Genomic DNA, 23,321 nt, shown 5'->3' on the forward strand with positions numbered 1-23,321 from the left:
AAGAATGAGCCTATTTGTTACCTTTTGTCTCAAAAGAAACTTTATTACCACTCTTGGACACGACACTTTTCATTCACCTGGGTTGGGAAATCTTTTACCTCACAGTCAATCAAACCACTTTTGAAAGTCTTCAACCGGGTTCTAGGGATTAACTTTGAGTTATTTAGCACCAAACCATCTGTCGTGTCGTTATGTGTTCAAGAGGTCTGCAAACAAAACTTTCATCTGCAAAATACTTGTCATCCATTTGACCATCCCTGAGTCAGTCCTTACAGCAATATTTCTTCAACTTGAACAATGATTTCGTGTTGTGGGCTTGCCTGCAACGAGTCTCTTTCTATCGACATCAGCACATTATCTAGAGAGATGACTTAGAAATCGTCAGTGCCTTGAAGTCTGCATGCATCAATGGCAGGTTTCTCGCCTTTGACGTCAGTTTACATCATTGACTTTCGATCGAAGGATTCCGTGAAATGTTCGACACCAACTCATTCATTCACATCTCATGGATTGTACTGGGTACTTTGAGAACCATTTACATTACTGGTGGTCTCTCTCACGCTTGTTAACAGTTCACATCATCGACTGGTAATCAAGTGGTTTCTACCATGTTCGACATCGACTCATTTATTCGCATGGCTAGAATCGTACCAATTCGAGAAGTAGGAATGAAGACCCTGGATCAAATCTTTACCATCCAGGCTGCGAGGAGTTTTGTATTCATTATCTAAGTAGACTAATCATAAACAGATGGCTGCGCCCATACTGTGTCTACAAAAGTCTATGATTATGATGTACTACAAGATCATTTCTGTATCAGAGTAGTTTAGTCTATTAGTTAAAGTTTTTATCTGAGTATGGGAATGCCTACCTCAGTGATGATATAATCTTATCCATGTATTTTGTGTTGAAAATTGCAGGTTCCAACCAGGTTCTCCACGAGATAATCCTCGAAATGATAAAGCGCTTCACCCTTCCTAGATAATACAAAACCCTAATCTATTCCAGGCTTCGCACTTTAGGGGGCAATCTGTTACACTAAAAAATGTCACCATGGCTATTTACAGTCGGTATGGCTCAATCAACAGTCATACTACCCTTTTGAGCAAGTCTTATGCCTCTACTATTCATATCAAACTCCAAGAAAGAGAGAAAGTCTTTATAAAATATGTTTATCTCTGGGTACGCAAGTTCTCTCAAGCCTTGCCTGCGGGTACGCACCTTTTGTTCACAAGGTCTGCGTCCAAGGACGCTCTGTATCTAAAGGGGCAGGTGCGTCCCTCTGAAAAGGTTAAAATGCGCGAGTTTCATCTTCAAAAACTTACTTGTGGTCATTTCTAGAGCATTCTAGAAGATTCTTGGATGAGTATTGAGCGCCTCCAGATGGTTCATGCACTCCTATCAAAGAGGAACTTATCCCATCAATAAGGGAGTGATCCCATCCAAAGAGGGGACTATCCCATTGATGGTGGACCTGATTAACTTCCTCTTGAGCACTATAAAAAGAGGCATTGAGCCAGAAGAAAAAAGGTTGAAAGCTATAGATTTCTAAGGGTAAATACTGCAGGAATTAGGACTCCCATTTAGAAGCTTGTGAGGAGAGATTGTCATCTTTGCTTGTTCTATTTGGAAGTGGGTGAGCTTTGTCAAAGTAGAGGAAGACTCTTGTGGACCCTGGAAGGAGCTTGCACAACACCAAGGCTCAGGTTGTAATGGTTCCTTTTGATTACCTTTAATGCAAATTGGTCCATTCTTCTCAATAGCTTGTTGTTAATAGGTTATTTCATGTACTCCTTGGTCTATATGTTGAATATGCTTTGTTTTATGTTATAATCAGGTGCTATTTAATTGTTTGACTGTTGGTGATTGCAGGTTTTGGAGAACGGGAGGAGCTCATCCGGATCAACAAAGCTTGGACTTCTACAACAGCGTTTGGACAGAGGTAAGAACGAAACACTTGATTTCTCATATCATAATGTATGTTTAGAGAAGGATAGCTCCAATTTGTTTTGTTTGTCATTAGAACGTCTTAGACTTCTAGGAAGCTCAGCTGTGTCCGCACCCTTGACTGATTTCGTGTGACACCATCTTGCCCTTATCTTCCATAGATAGCTTACCAAACCGCGGGTTTCACAGAGACATATGGACCGGTCCTGCAACCCGTGGGTCCTTTTTGGGCCTCGGTGTTTGGGGCAATTTTGGAATTTCTAGTGCATCCCCCACCGGTGACATAGGGCTCGACGCAACTCCCTTGGCTGTCGACATCACTCTATTCAGAAGGTCTTGCGTCTCTTTGGGCAATGTTTCAAACATTGAACTTGCTTTCAAAGCCTCTAAAGTCGTAAGGTCCACACCCAATTGATAGCGCAATAACTAAATTCTCAAGATGCCAAGGGTTGTTCGGTGGATGACCATCTATGATTTATAGGCCTGCCAGAATTGAAATTCGACCGTTCCCCCCTCATTCGGCTCATTAATGCAAGATTGGCAGTAGATCGTTCCAAATCTAGTTTTGACTCTGTGTCTTAATTTCCCACCAACCACTCCTCGTTGTCTTAAATGGGATATCTTGTCATGAACAGTGAACCCAATGGTCACTTCCCAGTCTACGCGTGCGGCAATGTAGCCTCCCATGCGCGGGCATAACCCTTGTGACCTACTGACCCTGTGGAAAGTCCCCCTATCACGCCGCTCCCACACAGACTCTTTTATAGTCCCGCGCTCTCTTCCAACTACTTGGAGCATTGAGACTATGTTTTCTACGAATAGTCAGGTGGTCACACCACCTGTGCGAGGCTCCCTGGCACCTTCTAGCATAGTCTGCAGGCACCCCCCACTTACCCTCGCATCAGTTAGCGCTCCACGTTCTTCCTTATACGGTGCACTCCGTTGGTTTCTTTGTCTAGTAAGGTGCGGCCACAACCATGGTAGCAGGGCCCCAAATTCTTCTAATGCAGTAGTATGGCTACCTACCTCTTGTCATGTCATGCTTAGTTTCTCGACACAGCCTGCCTGTGTGATTTCGGCTTCTAGTTTGTTGATTTCTTTGAACAAGATCCTGCTTTTCTTCCCCAACCGTACTCGATCTTCTTCAAGTTTGCAAAGTTTTACGTGCCCTCACCAAATGGCTTCCTGTAGCTGCATATGGTTGATTCCGCATGATGGCATACTTCCTTCTGGTAGGTCTTCGCACACTATCCCTTTTGCTTGGATTACTCTATGTGGAGCTTTATGTGGGGGTTTTTCGGAAATACCAGTCCCTTCTTCCTTCCACAACCTCAGAATCAGCTCTGTGACCAACCTTTTTCATATTGTCCTATAACCCCAATTTGTACACTGTAGCTTATGTCCTCTATTCATGACGTTGAATAGCTTGGTGAACGCTTCTCTATCGATAGTTGGTAGCGCCAACCTCCTTTTTGGCCATTGTGCCTTGTTCTGGCTTTCAATCCTGAGACTGGTGTGCATTGGAACAAACTACATGTTATACGTCTGTACCCATCGGGAAAGATGTGCACGCAAGTTATTTTGTCCCTTACAACCAGTGCTCATTAGTGACTGGGGTTTTCCAAATTGTATGCACATCATTTTTCTACATTCACGCCACCTTACAATGGTCTCTTGATGTGTACTCCACCATCATGCGGGTGTTGCACGCAATGCCCATTCCATCGCACCGTACCATTGCTATCCCAGTACTGTTGTTTCAAATTTGTCCAGGAATTCATCTACCACTGTCACCCCATCATATGTTGGCAGTTCCCTCACCTCTGTGGTTACGCAACACAGTGATCTAATCATCATGTTGCAATTCAGCGTTGTCACTTCATGCAACCGGTTCTACCAGCACTCCACTTCTTCATCTAAATCCGAAGTATAGGAGCTATCACTCTCCCATCTATAGTTAGGTGCACCCGATCCTAGTCTTGCGCCATTATCTCGTAAATACAATCCAGCTCATCGTCGCTTTCACTGTTGCACACTGGTTCAGTGTAGTGCATTCCTTTGGCGGGGTCTAATGGGACTACTACGCATAGTGATTTTTTCTCGAATATCATCTTCCTCTTCTTTAGGTTTATGAATCCATTCATATCAATCACCCAGTCTATTCCTAGTCACGCGAGATAGGGATTGTTGTCATCGACAATCTCTATTACTTCAAATTTTGTCTGTGTGCTCACGCCTTCGATTTCAATTGTTACTCCTTGTAACCTCCCCATGGGCACAATATTCTGTTAGTTCGCCATTCGTAATTGAATAGGGAACCACTACAACATGGGCCTACCCATGCATTCCTAGGTTTGCTTTGTTAACACATTCGCGTCTGACACCAGGTCCAGGTTTACTTGATCCATTTCGTATTCACCAATCTGCACCATCAATCTCATTTCCCTCCCAATGCGCAATGTATGCTTTCCCAGTTTCCAGACTACGCGTGGTTCTCCTAACCCCACGCACCTAGTGATCAGCTTGTAGAGTCCCTTAACTGCCTTGTTGTTGTGCAGTAATTTCATGCATGTCTCCAGAAAGGTAGTAAGCATGGAAGGATCCATTCCTGGCTCTGGTTGATCCTTACTACCTAAAGTGGAGGCCTCCGTGAAGCTCTTCTTAGATTCCATAAATGTCTCCTTTGTGTGTTCCAAGTCGAACTCAAGTTCCTTTGCAAGAGACTTACAAACCCATGTATCTCCCTCAGGCTACTTCCCCTTGTCTTCCCCTGTATTCACACCGCTTCTGAGCATCATGTTCACATTTGGGTCTTCTTTGCGTGGTTCAGACCTCATCATTTGGATATTTTGAGTTGGAGGAGGCTGAAGTACCCCTTTCTCATGCATCCGTGTGATTAATGTAGGAAAATATATCATTTCATGATCAAACTAAGCACAATATGAACATGATATCCTCGTCAGGTTGGTGCAATTGTGGGCCTAGTGCCCTGGTCCTCCACAATTGTAGCAAATTAACTATCTGTGGCCCCTTCCTGGTCCCATTCCTCCTCGTCCTCGACCTTGCCCTTGAATCCAATACGCGCCATCCCTGCAGCTGGGTCGATGGCTCACGTTTCTGTCTGCATCCTATAGGTTGGGATCTGATCCATCATTAGCTCGTAGCTGCAACAAGTGTGCTCGTCGTGGCCTACCGACCTACAAAAATTACAAAACAGCTGTAGGGGAGTCTGCGTATACTTCTACAACATATGACAATTGTCCGTCATGTGTTTTCCTCCTATCTGATAGATCGCACACCATAACGCGGGTGTCGCACTTGGCCCTGTCTATGCTTCTGGTCTCAACAGCATAGGTCCCCCTCCTACCAAGTAATTCATGAATACTGGACAATGGTCCTTATCATGGCCCTGGCTTTTTCATTTTAAGCACCATACTTCATCGCGCACCTCTGGCCGCGGTGCCCTATCTTGCTTCAAACTCTACATCTCCAGATAGAGATTCTATAGTTTCTCATGGATTTGTTGAACTCCCAACCCAGGATCTTGTGTCAGGGTCTCATGCAATCTCATCGCCATTTCCAATGCTTCGGCCTGGGTTGAAAGCTTCTGTTGTGACAGCACCGTCCTCGGGTGCGGCGTCAGGGATGCCACAAACCATGCATAATGCTGTGCATATGTGAGTGTCATATTAGCCTCACCAATTGTACTCTTCAGTCGCTAATCCAAATCCCAGGGGGTCTCACCCAGGAGCATCGCGATCTCTTTGAACTCGATGATTAACTGTGTCTCAGATTTCAGCCAGCTAAATTCTTTATTCAACGCATTCTAGATATTTGTTATCCTTGCATTTGGGTGGTCGTTAGAGTGCTTAATATACCACGTCAATGTGTAATCCTGCAGCACGCTTACCAATGTAGCCTTCTTAATGTTGTCATCCGTGACCCCTTGCGCTTCCCACATTGTTCTTACCACAAACTAGAACTGGTCTAGGTCCTCATTTCCTACTCCTCTGAATATGGGTAGCTTGATCACATTCACCATGCTGAATTGTGGGATTAGTGGAGTTGGAGTGGGTGGAGATGGAGCTGAGGGAGGTGAAGCGGGTGGTGGCATGGGTGGAGGCGGTAACTGCAGAATGCACTGCTTTATCAAACTGACCGCACTTCTTGGAGAGATCTGAGTGAGCTCTTCCTCGCTCTCTCGCGAAGGTGAAATTAGGGGACTGTTTTCTAATTCTCTGCTACCTTTGTAGATCTTTCCGCTCCGCGTCTTCCCAAACATTAATGTATTTGCATAACCCTCTTCTCACATAACATCATCTTAATCTAGGTATTCAAATATTTGATGTACTTACCGCACGATCCCTTGAGAAAACATCGTTCTACTTCACTGTAGCTAACGATCGTGTCTACCATAAACTCAGTGACGAATCCCCCTATTATCCGGTCGAGCCAGTGATCCACAGCTCGCGCGATCTTGTCTTCTGATGCCTCTAGTCTACGCACTAATTCCGGAGTCCACACTATGGGTTGTCGAGCTTACACCTTCCCTGGCTGTCGGCTAACCTCGCGATCCACTCATACAACTCAGAATGAAAGGATGCAAAGAAAATCTCATGGATTTTTGTATATACGTACCGATCCAACCACCTTTGCTTAGATACTCGCGGAGTTCTATTTTCCTATGTCGCAAACTTGTGAATATTCTTGTCCAACCACTCTTCAATTTCCTTCTTTTTTGGGTTCTAGTGGTACCACATCAGACATCCCTTAGGCAGATCTCGATCCCACTAATGGATCCATTTTTTGGCTACATGGGGCCTGACCCAGGTTCAACAGTGAGTTTAGCCAAGCAAATCTTGGTACTACTAGCTCTTTTGGCAACAGTCTGCGGGGTGCAGACTGAGGTCTCACCCGAAGTAGTATGGGAGGGTGCTAGAACCAGGTTTCTGTACCCTGGGATGTTTGATATGGGAGATGGGTACCTGATTCAACCTTCATGCTTACTAGATTATGTGTACCAGCAAGCTTTTGGCATTTTGTGGGACTGCCTTCACGCGGCTCTGGCCGCAATGCGACAAATATTAATTTCCCAAGTCTTCCTTAATTAGGGTTTGTTCGTTAATTCCTTAAAAGGTTTCCATTCATAATCACATATAAGTGCGCGCATATAAATAAATATATACAATCAACACATAATATTCAAATACAGATCTATGGATTATATGCACAATATGCCAAACCAAATTATCTTTATTAATCATATTTTTCAAGTTCAGTACAATACAGACCCAACTCCACCCTCCGCACTCAGCTGAGGGATCCGCACACTCAGTGGCGGACTCTACTAGGCCTCTACACACTCAGCTGCAGAGCCTCTGCCTACTACTCTGACCCAATACCTTCATATCTATTTCTATACTATAACCATGCCTTTCCATCTATCTACTACTTGCCAAAAACTCAGAACTGTCTTTACACTTAGAGCCTCACTCTATTTATACAATCCCATGGTCCGCGGACCATGGGTAGGCCGACGCCCTTTACATTAAATTACATTATTTTAGGGTGGACAACCCTAGACTCTCACACTCCGCGCCCACATTTCGTGGGGTCTTTACATTACACTTGACCAAAACTCGAGCTTCAAGCCCCAAAAATATGCTATTGGGGGGGGGGATCCGCTACCCAACAATACCTGTGTTGTCCTCCACAATGTCCCAGGCTGAGAGGAGATTGACAGAGGTAACCACATACCAAGCTTTTAGTTTGGTATCTAACCCTACCAAACTAGAGAGGGCTCTCTCTATGAAATTACAGTAAAATATGACTGAGATATAAATTATTTTAGGCTAGACAGCTAGGCTCAGGTGATTTTTGGGAATTTAGGGTTCTTGATGCTGGATAAGGGAGAAAAACCAGGTAGCTAGGTCAGAGGGTCAAAGGGTTACAGAAATAAAGATATGAAGGAGCAAGGTAGTAGTACCTTTTTGATGGATATTAGGTTTTGTCAGTGTAGTATAGTGTTGAGAAGAAGCATAAATGTCTTAATGAGCATGAAACATGAATTCATTAAGCAAGAGTGAAAGTAACATATAATAATTTCCATCAAAATAGAGCTTAGTGAAAAGAATTTTGTTTATAAACTGTAAGGAAAACTATTGAAGAGATTATGAATGGAAAGAGAATATTAATATCATTCATATAAAGTAATAATAGAGGAAAAACAACATTACAAACTCACCGCACATGAATTCCTAGATAATAGTTGCAAATTGTATCCTTTGATTTCTAGAAAATGTCTTAGTACAAGCTACAATAGTTCTCTCCTCTCAAGTCCAACAATTCAAATGACTTAGAAAATGATACATATAGACTAAAACATAATTTCCCTGCACTCAAGTGTCAAATCCATGACTTGTGGAGTTGTTCCTCAAATATCTCAACCAAATCCCTAAGGACTAGGGAGTTTTAAACAAACCCTCCATATAGTAAAATTGTTATGAAACCAGCTCACAAAAAGATAGAAAAGAGAGATCCACGCCTTAGAATTCAGCCTCTTCGAGGGGGCAACCTCCTTTACATTACATAAATGAACAATTCTTGGATGATAAAAATGAAAAAACCTCCTTTCTATATATAGGAGTCTAAGGAGTCACAATATAATCCAGCCGACCTAACAATAATAATATAAAGCCACAAAAATAACAATAGAGGGATTCTATGGGGCACAGAAATAACAATATGGGGGTAATAGGGGCACAACAATATAAATAGGGGGTATAACTACAATAGTAATGGGGTAATCACTAGTATTATAGGGACCCAACATGCCCCTCTCCTTAAAAAAAAGTGGTGTCCTCAACGCTTTAGCAGTTCTGGATACTTCTGCATAAAATTCTCATCCTCCCATGTGGAATCTTCAGCGGATAAGTTCTTCCACTTGATAAGATACTCTGAAATTGATCGATTTCGTAGCTGTCGAGTTCTTGTTTCTGTGATTGCTTCCGGTTCCAATATAATTTTTCCTTCCTCGTCAAGTTCTGGCAATATTGTTTGAATTAGGATCTTGTCACCTATAACCTTTTTTAAACATGAAACATGGAAAATTGGGTGCAATCGAGAAGCTGCAGGAAGCTCCAATTTGTATGCCATAGTACCAATCTTTTCCAACACCTTGTACGGACCATAATACTTTGGTGATAATTTATTATCCTTCTTAGCTTGCTTTAGGGACATTTTCTTATATGGTTGTAGCCGTAGGAATACCCAATCACCTACATCAAAACTTCTTTCACTGCGATGTTGATCTGCCTGTTGTTTCATTCTATTTTGTGCCAACACGAGGTTATCCTTTAAGAGTTGGAGGACTTGTTGTTGATGTTCGATGTGATGTTCCACTGCCTGAACCTTAGAATTTTCTCTTAATATGATGTGATGGATGGTGGTTGATACCCATAAAGTGCCATAAATGGGGTCATTTTTGTTGCTGTATGGAAGGAAGTGTTATACCACCATTCAGCCAGAGGCAACCATTTGACCCATTGTGTCTGTTTATCAGATACAAAGCAACGAAGATATCCTTCCAAACATTTGTTTACTATCTCAGTTTGCCCATCAGATTGAGGATGATAAGATGAGCTATGAGCTAACTGAGTACCAAGACAAGAAAATAATTCTGTCCAAAAATTTCCAGTGAAAATGGGATCTCTGTCACTTACAATAATCTTTGGGTTTCCATGTAGCTTTTGAACTGTTTCCATAAATGCAGTAGAAACTGTACTGGCTTTAAATGGATGTGATAATGCACAAAAGTGTGCATACTTGGTAAGTCTGTCAACTACCACCATGATGACACTCTTTCCCTCAGACTTGGGTAAACCTGTGATAAAATCCATTGAAACCTCCTCCCAACGTTGGCTTGGAATGGATAAAGGTTGTAATAGACCTGGTGTCTTAATTGTTTCAACTTTATTTTGCTGGCAAACCAAACATTCCACCACAAACTTTTGAATATCTGATTTAAGGCCATCCCAAAAAAATTCCTTCTTAACCCTGTGGTAAGTTTTTAAAAATCCTGAGTGCCCTCCTAAGGGAGAAGTGTGCAATTCCATAAGAATCTTTTGTTTTAGCTGGGAATTCTTACAGAGGTATAAGCGATCTTTGTACCATAACGAATCATTTTTCCAGCTAAATGTATCAGAAGTACTGGAATCTTGTTGTAGCTTTTGAATAAGTGCCCACACTTCTTCGTCATTCTTCCATTCCTCCCTTGCTTCGTTTATCCAATCTGGTTGGATAATAGAAATGGCACACAACAATGCTTCCACATCCTCATCCTTTCTTGAGAGTGCATCTGCCACCACATTTTGCTTCCCTTTTTTGTAGATGATTTCAAAGTCATAACCCAACATCTTTGTGACCCACTTTTGTTGCTCTTCAGAGGATAATCTTTGTTCTAAAAAGTATTTAAGGCTATCATGATCCGTTTTTACCTTGAAGTGTCTTCCCATTAGGTAGGGTCGCCATTTCTTAAGTGCATGGAGTATTGCCAACATTTCCTTCTCATAAATAGCTTTGCTTAAAAACTTTCCCTTGATTGGACGACTTTCAAAAGCAATGGGTCTTTCATCTTGCATTAGAACAGCACCAATTCCATTTCCTGAAGCATCACATTCCACAATAAAGGTTTTTGTGAAGTCCGGTGTAGCTAAGACCGGTGCTTGGCACATTGCCTCTTTAAGATTTCAAAGGCCTTTGTTGCTTCCGAAGTCCATGAAAATGAATCTTTCTTCAATAATGTTGTTAGAGGTGCTGCTATTCTCCCATAATTCTTAACAAACTTGCGATAATACCCTGTCAACCCAAGAAATCCTCGCAGATGCTTTATGGATGTGGGGATTTTCCATTCCTTAATGGCTTTAATTTTGCTAGGGTCTACCTTAACTCCTTCATGAGATACAATATGACCCAAATATTCCACCTCCTGGACTCCAAAGAAACATTTGGATCTTTTTGCATATAATTGTTTCTCCTCCAATAGTTGTAGCACCCTGTCAACATGTTCAACATGATCCTTCCAAGACTTGCTGTAGATTAGTATATCATCAAAAAATACTAACACAAATTTTCTAAGGAATGGTTTGAAAATTGAATTCATCAAACCTTGAAATGTTGAAGGTGCATTGGTAAGGCCAAAAGGCATGACCAAAAATTCATAATGACCCTCATGAGTTCTAAATGCCGTTTTCGGAATGTCTTCAATCTTCATTCTAATTTGATGATATCCCGAACGAAGATCCAACTTGGTGAAGTAAATTGATCCATGCAATTCATCCAGTAATTCATCAATAACAGGAATGGGGAACTTATCTTTAATAGTGAGCTTGTTGAGCTCCCTATAATCTGGACACATGCGCCATGATCCATCCTTCTTGTGCACCAATACTACTGGAGCTGAGAAAGAACTTTGACTTGGTTGAATTATACCAGCCTCTAGCATTTCTGCAACCATACGTTCAATTTCACTTTTTTGGACATATGGATATCTGTACGGCCTGATGTTTGGAGGAACACTTCCTGGAATCAGATGAATAGCATGATCATGATCACGCATAGGTGGGAGACCTTTGGGAGTCTCAAATACCTTGGAATGATTGTCCAGGACTTTTTGGAGATCTGGAGAAATAGATGATTCCAATGTGGAAACATCTAGCGAACATAATTGTGCAATTACACCTCTTTGCTCCTTTTTTAGAAGCTTTGTCATGCCATTAGAGCTGATTATCTTTCCTGGTTTCCCTGCAATACCCCTTAATTCAACTTCCTTTCCTTCCACAAAAATTTCATGAAAAGTTCTTGAAAATTAAAAGCTATTGTACCCAAGGATTGTAGCCATTGGACTCCTAGTACAACATCAGCACCTCCCATTGGAATGGAAAGCATTGGGCTAGTCAATACATATTCTCCCATGGATAGCTTGATATTATGGCACTTTCCAGAACAATTTATTTTCCTCCATTTGCAATCATCACTTGACACTCTGGTGCTGGATATAGGAAGCAATTCAATTCTTTTGCTACCCTACAATGAATAAAATTGTGGGTGCTTCCTGAATCAATCAACACTATTACTTTTTTCTTCTTGATTTGTCCTTCTATCTTGATGGTTTGAGGAGTGGTAATTCCCGCCAATGCATTACAAGATATGGTCGGATTTATTTGTTCTTCATCTAGGCTTTGTTCCTGGAATATATCCTCTTCTTTTGACCTTTCTTGCTCCTTTTCTTCTTCCCCTTCACAATCTATGTAGAATAATTTCTTCTCAGCACACTTATGACCTTTTGTGTATTTGCTATCACAATTGTAACAAAGCCCTTTTGCTCTTTTTTCTTCCAATTGTTGTGGTGTCAACCTTGTAGGTTGTGGAAGACTATGGGCAACAACACTTCCTTCTTTATAGTTGTGAATGGTATGCTTCCTACTTGCCATAATTTTGCTTTCCATTTTTCTTGCTAACCTGAATGCCTTCTCTAATGAATCAGGTTCCCAAAGGCACACATCATGTTGGATATTATCCTTTAAAGACCCTATTATTGAACCCTTTTGTTTGAGACTTATCAATTGGCTAAAAAAAGTGTTGCTTTTTGTATCCTCATAATGTGCTATCAATTCTTCCGTAAAAATTGCCCAAGTGATAAATTGTTTACGAGAACAAAGCCATTGATACCATACAAACTGATTTGGTTCCAAATATAAAGTTGCCATACGTACCTTTTGTGTGTTTTGCACATTATTGAGATCGAAGAATTGCTCCATCTGTAATATCCATGTGGCAGGATCCTTGCCATCAAACTTCCTCATATCGATTTTTGGAACATGGTGAGTCTTCGATCCAACATTAGAGTCTATGGAATCATGATTAACATTTCTTTTGTTCTCATCATGAGTTTCCTTTACTACCTTTTCACCATTAGTGACCCTTTCTTGTAGCAACTTCTTCAATTCTTCCATGTCTGTCTTCAAATCTATCTTCAAATTTGCCATCGAATCCTCCATCTTAGCTTCCATGCCCTTTATCTTAGCTTCTGTTAGCTTTTGTGAGCGTGACATTTGTTGCACTTGTTCTTGTAATTTTGATATATCATGTAGCATTTCTTCCTCTTCTTCATGAGTCATGCTAGAGCTTTCAGGTTCCTTACTAGGTGTTTGCATTGTCTTTCCTCGGGGCATCAGTTACCGATAATAATGCTTTACTATGCCTTTTGAATTCCGTTAAACCAAGCTAACACAAAAATTAAAAAAAACTACACACATTTTTTCACTTTATAGAAGCCTGATATTGAATCTGATGTATCTCTGTAATTTCGGATCATCCAATTTTGAAATTTCTATCTATAGTAGCCTTCTGCGTCCCCTTTCCAATGCCACAAGTCTGAGCCAAATTGGATTCTCCAAGGAAGAGTTATGTGAAATCTCCCACAGTGACTTGTTTTTAGACTGGTTCAGTATAGCAAACTTGTACGACATGCCACGAGTCACTGTTTCGACCTTTGGATCTAAAAAACACCCACAAGAAACTACAGTCCGTACTCTTTCTGCACCTTTTTACGAAATTTCAATCCGATCCTCAGAGAGAAAGTTATGACGATTTTCCCCAGGTCACCTGTTTTGAATGTAATTCAGGAGTCTGCAAAAAGACCAACTTCCTCAGATCATATCTCCGAAACGATCGCGTGAAAAGCTCTGAAATTCAGATCCAAGGTTCAGAGCCAATGCTTCTCACATGGGTTTTTTTTGCGACTTCTGAAACGTCACAGAAAGAAAGTTATAGCGAAAATTCCACGATGACCTGTTTGGAGCAGCGAAACCCTAGAATCCAAAGCTCTGATACCAAATGTTATGAAACCAGCTCACAAAAAGATAGAAAAGAGAGATCCAGGCCTTAGAATTCAGCCTCTTCGAGGGGGCAACCTCCTTTACATTACATAAATGAACAATTCTTGGATGATACAAGTGACAAAACCTCCTTTCTATATATAGGAGTCTAAGGAGTCACAATATAATCCAGCCGACCTAACAATAATAATATAAAGCCACAAAAATAACAATAGAGGGATTCTATGGGGCACAGAAATAACAATATGGGGGTAATAGGGGCACAACAATATAAATAGGGGGTATAACTACAATAGTAATGGGGTAATCACTAGTATTATAGGGACCCAACAAAAATTGATTCATTTGACCAAAACAAAAGACTTACTAGCATGTATCCACCTCATTTGACTTTCATCTAGCATAATTCCATCTTAGCTACATAATTTTATGCTCAATTACATATTTACATAGGTAAAAAGTCAAAACAGGTCAAATTGTACATGAAATTCAGCCTCCTAGAAAAAGCGCAGTGAATTCTGTGAAAAGTGCAGCATGATCTTGCAGACAACTTTTGGAGGCCTTCCTGAACTCCAAATTGATCTCATGATAGATCATTTGAAATATCTTCCTATCTAATACACAGTGGAGTACTCAAGCACTGAAAAAGATGAAGTATTACCCCTCAAAAGTCAATTCTCCCAATATTAGTCAAAAAGCATAGCGTGGCCTCCAAAAACAGGGCAGAAATGTGATTTTTAGGTGGTTTTTAGGCATTTTCTCCCATTTAAAAGCTAATGAATGAGGCAACCAAGAGTCCAAATCTGATGTAAAGGTCAAATTCCATCCAGCCATGTAAATATTTTTCCCATAGGAGCTCCCCATGAAAAGCATAGTGTGGCCCATGCTACGCTTTTTGCAGGCTGACTGTACCAAAACTCCAAAAAATGCTCAAAAAACAAAAATTGTTCCAAAATTATTCAAAATTGAAATGCAAGGTCATCAAGTGGTCTTCTATGCTACAAGGGAGGAATCAGCAATAAAATATAATTTTTCCTTCCCTTTTTTCTTGATTAGTGTTTCATTTAGCCTTGCTTTCATTTGCTTGACCTTGACCTTCAGAATCATGTTTCTTGTGTAATAATGGGAATCCATTTGTTTATGAAGTCTGTTGTCCCTGTTTTCTTTCTTGAGAAGCTTCTCTAAATGACCATTGACTTTTCCTAACCAGTATTCCTTGTCTTCATCAATTTCCATGTCAATAAGCTCATCCACCATAATTTGCTTCCTTGGTTGTTGAAGTGTCTTCTTAGAGCCTTTTCTCTTTGATTTTTGTTTACCCTTAGTCTCCTTTTGCAATTTCATGATATGTTTCTCTTGAAGCAGCCTGTCAACCTTTAGCTGCATGTTTTCCTACCGTAGGCATGCTATCAAAGAATTTGCCTCTGTCAATTTGACCTACAAGCTTTTGAGTTCATTCTCATTGTTCACTATAGGCAACTCAACTACCTTAGGGTCCTCATTGGCCTTTAAAGTAGTCTCATGACGCAAAAGTGATCCATGTTGTGCTGATTAGAAGGATTGGCCCCTTCCACAACCTATGGAGAAAACATAAGCATGTTTCCTCTCTGATAAGTCTTCACTACTTTATCCTCGCCTTTCTTCCTTTTCATTGCAGACCTACTTGATGAGCCAATTTCTGTTTGAGCAGGGGGTTCTAAGGTTGAAGTAGGTCTAGCAGGCTAGTTGGAAGAAGGAAAAATATATCTTCTCCGATGAATGTATCCCAGTCAATGTTCAGCTACTTAAGATGATCAAGAACAATAATCTTGATAAGGGAGTGATGAAAGAGGTTTTTTTGTTGTAGCTCACTTTTCCTATGCTGCACTTTGTATGACATCATTTCTACACTCTTGTAAAGATAATAGGGTATGTTGAGCAGTTTTACTCTAGTGAAATGCATAGAGTCTAGAGTATCTCCCTTCACAAGTGAAATACTTCATTATGATCTTCATCAAGAGTGAAAACTTGTTCAGGAGCTGGCCAAAAGGAAAGATCCTCTTGATGTCATCTTTTTATGGAGCTTTGAGGTAGGGTTGATATAGTTGAGCATCAAATTCCTGAGTCTTGAACCACTTTTCACCAATGTTAGGTATCCCAGTAGCTGCTGCTATGATATCAGCTAAGATAGAGAATGGGACACCTCCAATTGTGACTTTATCCTTTCTGAGGTTTGTGACAAATAACTTTGTCAATTCAGCATGATATTGAACCCTTTGCACCAACTCACAAAAATCAAGACACCCTACATGTTGAAAGAATTGTTTGGTATTTGGTGAAGACATTAGCTCCTGATTATTTGATGGTTCATATCTTGACACTTTCACACCCTTTTTGTAAGCTCTCTTCTCCTCCTCCATAGTAGACTGTGACAGCAAACCCTAGAGGAAAAACAGGGGAAGGGAAAAAAGGAATGGGATGATGGGTTTGCGGAGTAGGAATGAATGTAAGAAGCATTTAGGAGGTGAGGAGAGATTGTAGGGACCTTAGGGAAGTGGAGGGAGGTTGAAAGGATGAGGGAATAAGGCTAGGGAATTTTTACACATATCTATACTGAGAAAACTGCTAAAAGCGCAACTAGTAGGGCTAGGTTTTGGGAACAGGTGTTAGGGAATGAGAATTATAGGGTTTAGGGTTTTAGGGATGTATTTAGGTGTGTAAGAGGTTAGGGTATGATAGGAGAGGTGTAAGGACCTGCAATCCTTGGCATAACCGAAAGGCAAGTGCGACAAGTTGGTTCAACAAGCGAGCACACGAGTTAACAAAACGTGAAGTGCTAAGGTTGGCTAGAGACAAAGTGTGCATGAACTAGTAAACATGGCGGAGAAAATACTTGAAAGAATGCATGCAAGGTATGAAGGAAAACCATGTGTTTATATGGTGGATGAGCATGGGCATTCACTTAGCAAAGCTGACAATGGAGGATTGTGTTTGGGGCGTTGGTCGATGGGCCGACCAACCACAAACATAAACAAAGGCATTGGTTGAAGTAAAACGAAGGTCAACCGAGAGGTGGCACGACCACTCCATGGAGGTGTATAAGTAAGCAAGGCGTGGAGACATTTTCATCATCATTCAATCAAGAAATACAAACGAGCTCTTTGGTGATGCGAAGGGAAAAAGTGCGAGGTGCAAATTGAGAAGAAGGCGTAGGTATAGATGTGCCCATTCTTGGGCAAGGCACATGGCATGATTTCGGTTGTTGATTGAGGATGCGGTGAAGGCGTCGGGTGCCCGGTTGTGCAAAGGTGTGCACAGGTTCTCGGGTAGCTTGGGTGAGCGCCTGCCCATCGTACAAGGATAAATGGTGGAGACTTGTTGGAGTCACCCGCCGGTGCGAATTTGGTGAACCGTGAAGCCGGTTGTGCAAAGGAGGTGTCTTGGTGACTTGGTGGAGTCACCCGCCCGTTGTGCATGAGAACAAGGTTTAGTTGTGAAGAGCATAAGGCAACTCGTGTGAGGGCGCGCTTGCCCGCCTTGGGCAAGGAAATCTTGGTTGTCACATGGTGTTGTGACAAAGTTGTAAAATTGGCTAAGTATGAAACTTGGTGTTTCGAAGTATACTTGTAAAGCTTTGTAATATTGAAAGACTATATAATATATTATTCGGGCAGACTCATTGTTCAGGGAGTTGCCTCTCCCTTTATACTGTGCAATTGCGTTCTCATGTATAATTGATGATGATAATGAATGTGTACGGTTGTTCATTGGTATAAAGGAACATTAATAATTACTTGGTTGCGAAACCACAAACTAAGTAGGATAAGTGGTTAGGCGTAGTCCACGAACAAAAGTATTGGTGAAAAGAAATTGTTCGGTGTGCCGCACCTCGCCAAGCGTAGTTGAAAGATTACTGTTGGCCTGGGAGTGTAACAGTTGGTATCAGAGCTAGTCTGAAGACTTGGAGGAGTCTTGCAGGAAGTTGGTCGAAACTTGGAAATTGGTGACAGTGAAGCAAGTACTTGCAGGTGAAGGAAGCTATTTCACATACAAGTGGAACAAGAGCTGGTTCATGGTTGCAAGCATCTTGGTGAAGCTATTGGATGGTTGAAACTAGATCGCAAAGAAGGAAATGATTAGCAATGGCAGGTGAATCTCAAGTTGGGTCTAGTCACAGTGTGAAGGATGCTACTATGGCATTCATTGAAAAGGTGTTGGAAAGGATGGAGGACTTAGAGGCTTACTGGACTAAGAAGATAGACTTGGTCATGAAATATCAAGAGGCCAATTCGAATATGAGGGAAGAGCTTGATGAACTCCGGACTCAATACAAGTACACTGATCTTTTGTGTACATAACTTGAAGTATGGGTCAAGGAGATTGAAGAGGCAAGAGACTGAGGCTTGGCAGAGATTGTGGACTTGCAGAAATCTCTTGATGAAGCTAGAGATGAGATCATGGTGTTGAAGAAGGTCGTGAGGCATAACTCAGGTGGAGGAGTGCCTCATGTGAAAGTCAAAGAACCAGAATCTTATGATGGTACAAGGAGTGAAAAAACTCTTGGCAACTTTCTATGGGACATGGAGCAATACTTGGAATGATTGGGTCTATCTGATGATGAGACAAAGGTGAAGGTAGCTGCTCAGTTCTTGAAAAAGGATGCTAAGATGTGGTGGCGAAGGAGGATGGATCAGATTTCCAATGGTAGTGCTTGTGACATTACTTTGTGGGATGAAATGAAGAAAGCTTTGCAAACCCATTTCAGTCCTCAGGATGAAATGTGGGAAACAAGGATGAAGATAAAGTTCATAAATCAAACAGGGAACCTACAGACATATCAGCAGGAGTTTGCAAGTGTGGTTCTGGAACTTCCTGACATGGCAAAGAGGGACAAGGTGTTCAACTTCATCATTGGATTGAAGCCTTCGGCACTCAATGAAGTGAAGAGACAGAAGATTAAAACACTCGAGGAATATTTTGCTACTGTTGATAGGTTGGTGAAGCATTATGATGAGACTTCTGATGATAAGAAGAAGAAGTCCGATAAACTGAAAGATAAGAAGCAGGAGGATTCTTCGAAATTGGATGATAAGTCGAAGACGAAGAAAGCCTTGAAGTGTTAGATATGTGTTGAACCACATACGGTGAAGAATTGTCCTTCTAGACCGAAAGTGGTTGATATATCACAATCTAATGTAAAGAATGAAGAAGCTTCTACGGGGATGATGCAGATACTTGGTGCTGCTACTACTACAGAGGTGATCTCTTGAAGGGATCCTGAGAGGAACAAGTTGGAGTATGTTCAGATGACGGTTGAGGGTGTTGATATACTCACTATGGTGGATAGTGGGGCTACTCACAACTTCATGGGTGAAGATATTGTGAGAAGAATTGGGCTGAAATTTGTACCAGTGAAGGCACAAATGAAGACAATCAATTCTCCTCCTGATTGTGTTCTTGGTGTAGCTGAAAAAGTGGACACAACACTAGGTGAGTGGACTGGGAGGGTCGACTTCACTATAGTGCGGATAGATGACTATGAAGCTATGCTGGGAATGGAATTCTTGAAACAATTTGATGCTATGATTGTTCCACATTTGAAGAGCCTGTACATTTACGATGGAAGGGAAGATGTACCCATAGGTGTTCCAACCATTGGTGTGACAAAGCCTGATTGTAAGGTGCCAGTAATGCAAATGGAGGATTAGAAGCGAATGGAAGACGTGAGTAAGTGGTTGTCTATGGTTGAGACAAAGCTTACCAAGCAGTCATTGGTCATCAGGACACTTTCTGATAGTATCTTGGATTTTTTAAGAAGGCTAGAAGTGGTTGAGGATGGCAATGATGATGATGAGGCATATGTGAGGTCAAATGTCTGGGAGGAGGTTCGGGTCACTTATCTATAGAGGATGGAGATAGAGAATCCTGACAGATGGATTGAGATGATTAGTGAGGGTGAGCTTTCAAGCTCTACTCCCTCCACATCTTCTTAGATGACAAAGAATATGGGGCTCATTGTTAGCTACTCATGGCAGTGAGTCCTTAAAACAGGTTGAGCAGGTATGGAAGATGGTACAGGGATGGCTTGGCATCAAGCATCATGACATGTTGCAGATGGGATGGAGTTTCCATGGACCTGAGCATTGATAAGATTCTTGGTGACTCCAGGATGTGGCAGAATCCGAGACAGACTGGTAAAGACATAAGGATGTTCACTCTCATGGCTTGAGCGTGATAGTTGGATTAGCTACCCAACTAGTTCAAACATGGGGTCCAGAAGTGCATGGAGAGATGTTGGCATCAGGCAGATAAGGAGGACAGTTCATAGGATGGGACGATAGATGATGGAGATGGGAATTCTACATATGTTGCAGGGATGTTTGCAGTATGTGGAGGAGTTGACATCATGGACCAAGGATGAGACAGTTGTTGATGTTGATCTTGGTGGATGGCTACCAGGATGGTATGTTGTCGAGGACGACAACAATTTCAGGTGGAGGAGGATGTAAGGACCTGCGGTCCTTGGCATAACCGAAAGGCAAGTGTGATGAGTTGGTTCAACAACCGGGCACGTGAGTTAAAAAAACATGAAGTGCGAAGGTTGGCTAGAGACAAAGTGCGCACGAACTAGTAAACATGGTGAAGGCATGCGTGCGAAGTATGAAGGCAAACCATGTGTTTATACGGTGGATGAGTGTGGGCATTCACTTAGCAAAGCTGACGATGGAGGATTGTGTTTGGGGCATTGGTCGATGGGCCAACCAACCACAAACATAAACAAAGGTGTTGGTTGAAGTAAAACGAAGGTCGGCCGATAGGTGGTACGACCATTCCATTGAGGCGTATAAGTAAGCAAGGCATAGAGACATTTGGATCATCATTTGATAAAGCAATACAAACGAGCTCTTTGGTGATGTGGAGGTAAAAAGTGCGAGGCGCAGATTGAGAAGAAGGCGTAGGTATAGATGCACCCATTCTTGGGCAAGGCACACGGCATGAGTTTGGTTGTTGATTGAGGACACAGTGAAGGCATCGGGCGCCCGGTTGTGCAAAGGCGTGCACGGGTTCTCGGGTAGCTCGAGTGAGTGCCCACCCATCGTACAAGGATAAATGGTGGAGACTTGGTGGAGTCACCCGCCGGTGCGAAGTTGGTGAACGGTGAAGCCGGTTGTGCGAAGGAGGTGTCTTGATGACTTGGTGGAGTCACTGGCCCGTCATGCACGAGAACAAGGTTCGGTTTTGAAGAGCGGAAGGCAGCTCATGTGAGGGCGCGCCCACCCGCCTTGGGCAAGGAAATCTTGGTTGTCACACGGTGGTGTGACAAAGTTGTAAAATTGGCGAAGTATGAAACTTGGTGTTTCCAAGTATACTTGTAAAGCTTTGTAATATTGAAAGACTGTATAATATATTATTCGGGCATACTCATTGTTCAGGGAGTTGCCCCTCCCTTTATACTATGCAATTGTGTTCTCATGTACAATTGCTGATGATAATGAATGTGTATGGGTGTTAATTGGTATAAAGGAACATTAATAATTACTTGGTTGTGAAACCACAAACTAAGTAGGATAAGTGGTTAGGCGTAGTCCACGAACATAAGTATTGGTGAAAAGAAAGTGTTCAATGGTGCCGCACCTCGCCAAGCACGGTTGAAAGACTACCACTGGCCTGGGGGCGTGACAAGAGGGATTTCTAGGGTTTACAAATTGAAAAAGACAGTCTTGATGAAAATCATAGCGTAGGAGCCAATGAGAAGTTTCCACACCATAGATTTTGATAAATTGGGTCAAAGAGAGTGTGAGAGGATTAAACTTACTTGTTTGGTCATTTTGCAGGCTTGTTCTAAGCTTGGAGGCCTTTTGCAATCACTTAGAAGCCCTTTACCACAAAACATAGCACTATTGAAAAAAGCGCAGTGAAAGAAGGAAATGCATAACTTGAAATTGGAAAAGCACAGGGACTGGAGAAAAGCACAACGACTTAGGGAAAAAACATAGTGACTGGGAAAAAATACTATTTTTGAGTTTTTATGGCACTAAAATTGTGAGGAAATGATGGATGATGGATGAAAGTTCTTTAGCAAAGTGATGAATGAGAGAAATAAAAGAAAAGTGATCTTTTGTAGCTTTGAGAACTGGGGTGGCCCACCATATATTTTTCTCACTTTTATTTTGGAAATTATGTATTTTTGAACCCTTTGAATATAGTTTGAAACTATTTAAAACTTATTACAAAATATTCTTTTGAAATGAAACCTTCTTGAACCATTTTGTAACACTTTTCCTTTACATGCCAATTTTATGAATGGAATGAGAAATTCAATGACTGAAACCCTAGTGACCTAATGGATGATAGTGAAACTGGATGATGATCATGATAATGAGACTGATATGACCATAAATATTTTCAAGGATGGCACATCCAAATGCATAATGACAGTGACCAAAACATGGCAATTTGTAAAGGAATAATTGACAACCTAGACGCACTAACCAGTGACCAAAGTTTTTTAATGGAAGACTTAGTGAAATGATAAAAACATGACCTTAAACCCTAAGGGACATTTTGAAACAAAACATTTGATCACTGGTGACACGAAAAACTAACTAACACTAACGTTGGCTCCAGCTGGGGATGGCAGCTCCATGGGAGGTGTCAAGAACACCGTAGACCTAGTAGCCATATTCATCGAGGCTGGAGTCAAAATGCAAAGACTAACTTGAAACTGAAAATTGACTACTGACTGACTTTTACAAACAATAAACAAAGAAAACAAAAACTTTAAACCAGCAGCAGATCAAAGAAGCCTTATGGCCTTCTCCTTGGGCTTAAAACACCTAAAATAGCCGCTACAAACTCTGACATGAAATGTAAATTGGTATATACAATGATCATAAAAAATTGCAAAAATTTATTCAGGTATAGTAGTGCTTGAGAAGCCTACCATTGATTGCTCCTCCCAAATAACCATGGCTATTCATTTCGTCCAATAGATAAGCATTCTTCCCCCTGAAGGCTGAGAATCTATATGGTCCCTTCCATAGGTTTTCAAACTTGTCGTGTTTGCCCTTCTCTTTGTTCCGTGCATCCCAAAGAAGAACCACATCACACATGTTGAAGTTATCTTTTTTGTTCTTGTGGTCATAAATATTTTTAATACTTTCCTGAAGCTTGGAAGTATTTTGAAATACTTCTTCCCTAGTTTTTTGTAAATGGATCATTTGATTTATCCTTCGATGTACATCATTCAGTTCATTGCTCACTTCCTGCAAAAGTTTCATGAATCGAACAGCAAGGGATGAAGAAAAAATAGTGTCAACCTAGTACACCAACTGGAAAGGAGACATTCCTATGGATTTCTTAGTACTGACTCTGTCTGCCCATAAAGCATTAATGAGCTTTTTGTTCCAGTTCATTTTATTGACCTCCAAAACTTTCTTAATGATGTTGATCAAATATTTATTAGAGGATTTAGCCAGCCCATTTCCTTGCAGATAA

Source organism: Pinus tabuliformis, chromosome 1_2 (assembly GCF_031772625.1).
Source record: "Pinus tabuliformis cultivar Carrire ecotype Pingquan chromosome 1_2, CPIR1, whole genome shotgun sequence".
NCBI lineage: Eukaryota > Viridiplantae > Streptophyta > Pinopsida > Pinales > Pinaceae > Pinus > Pinus tabuliformis.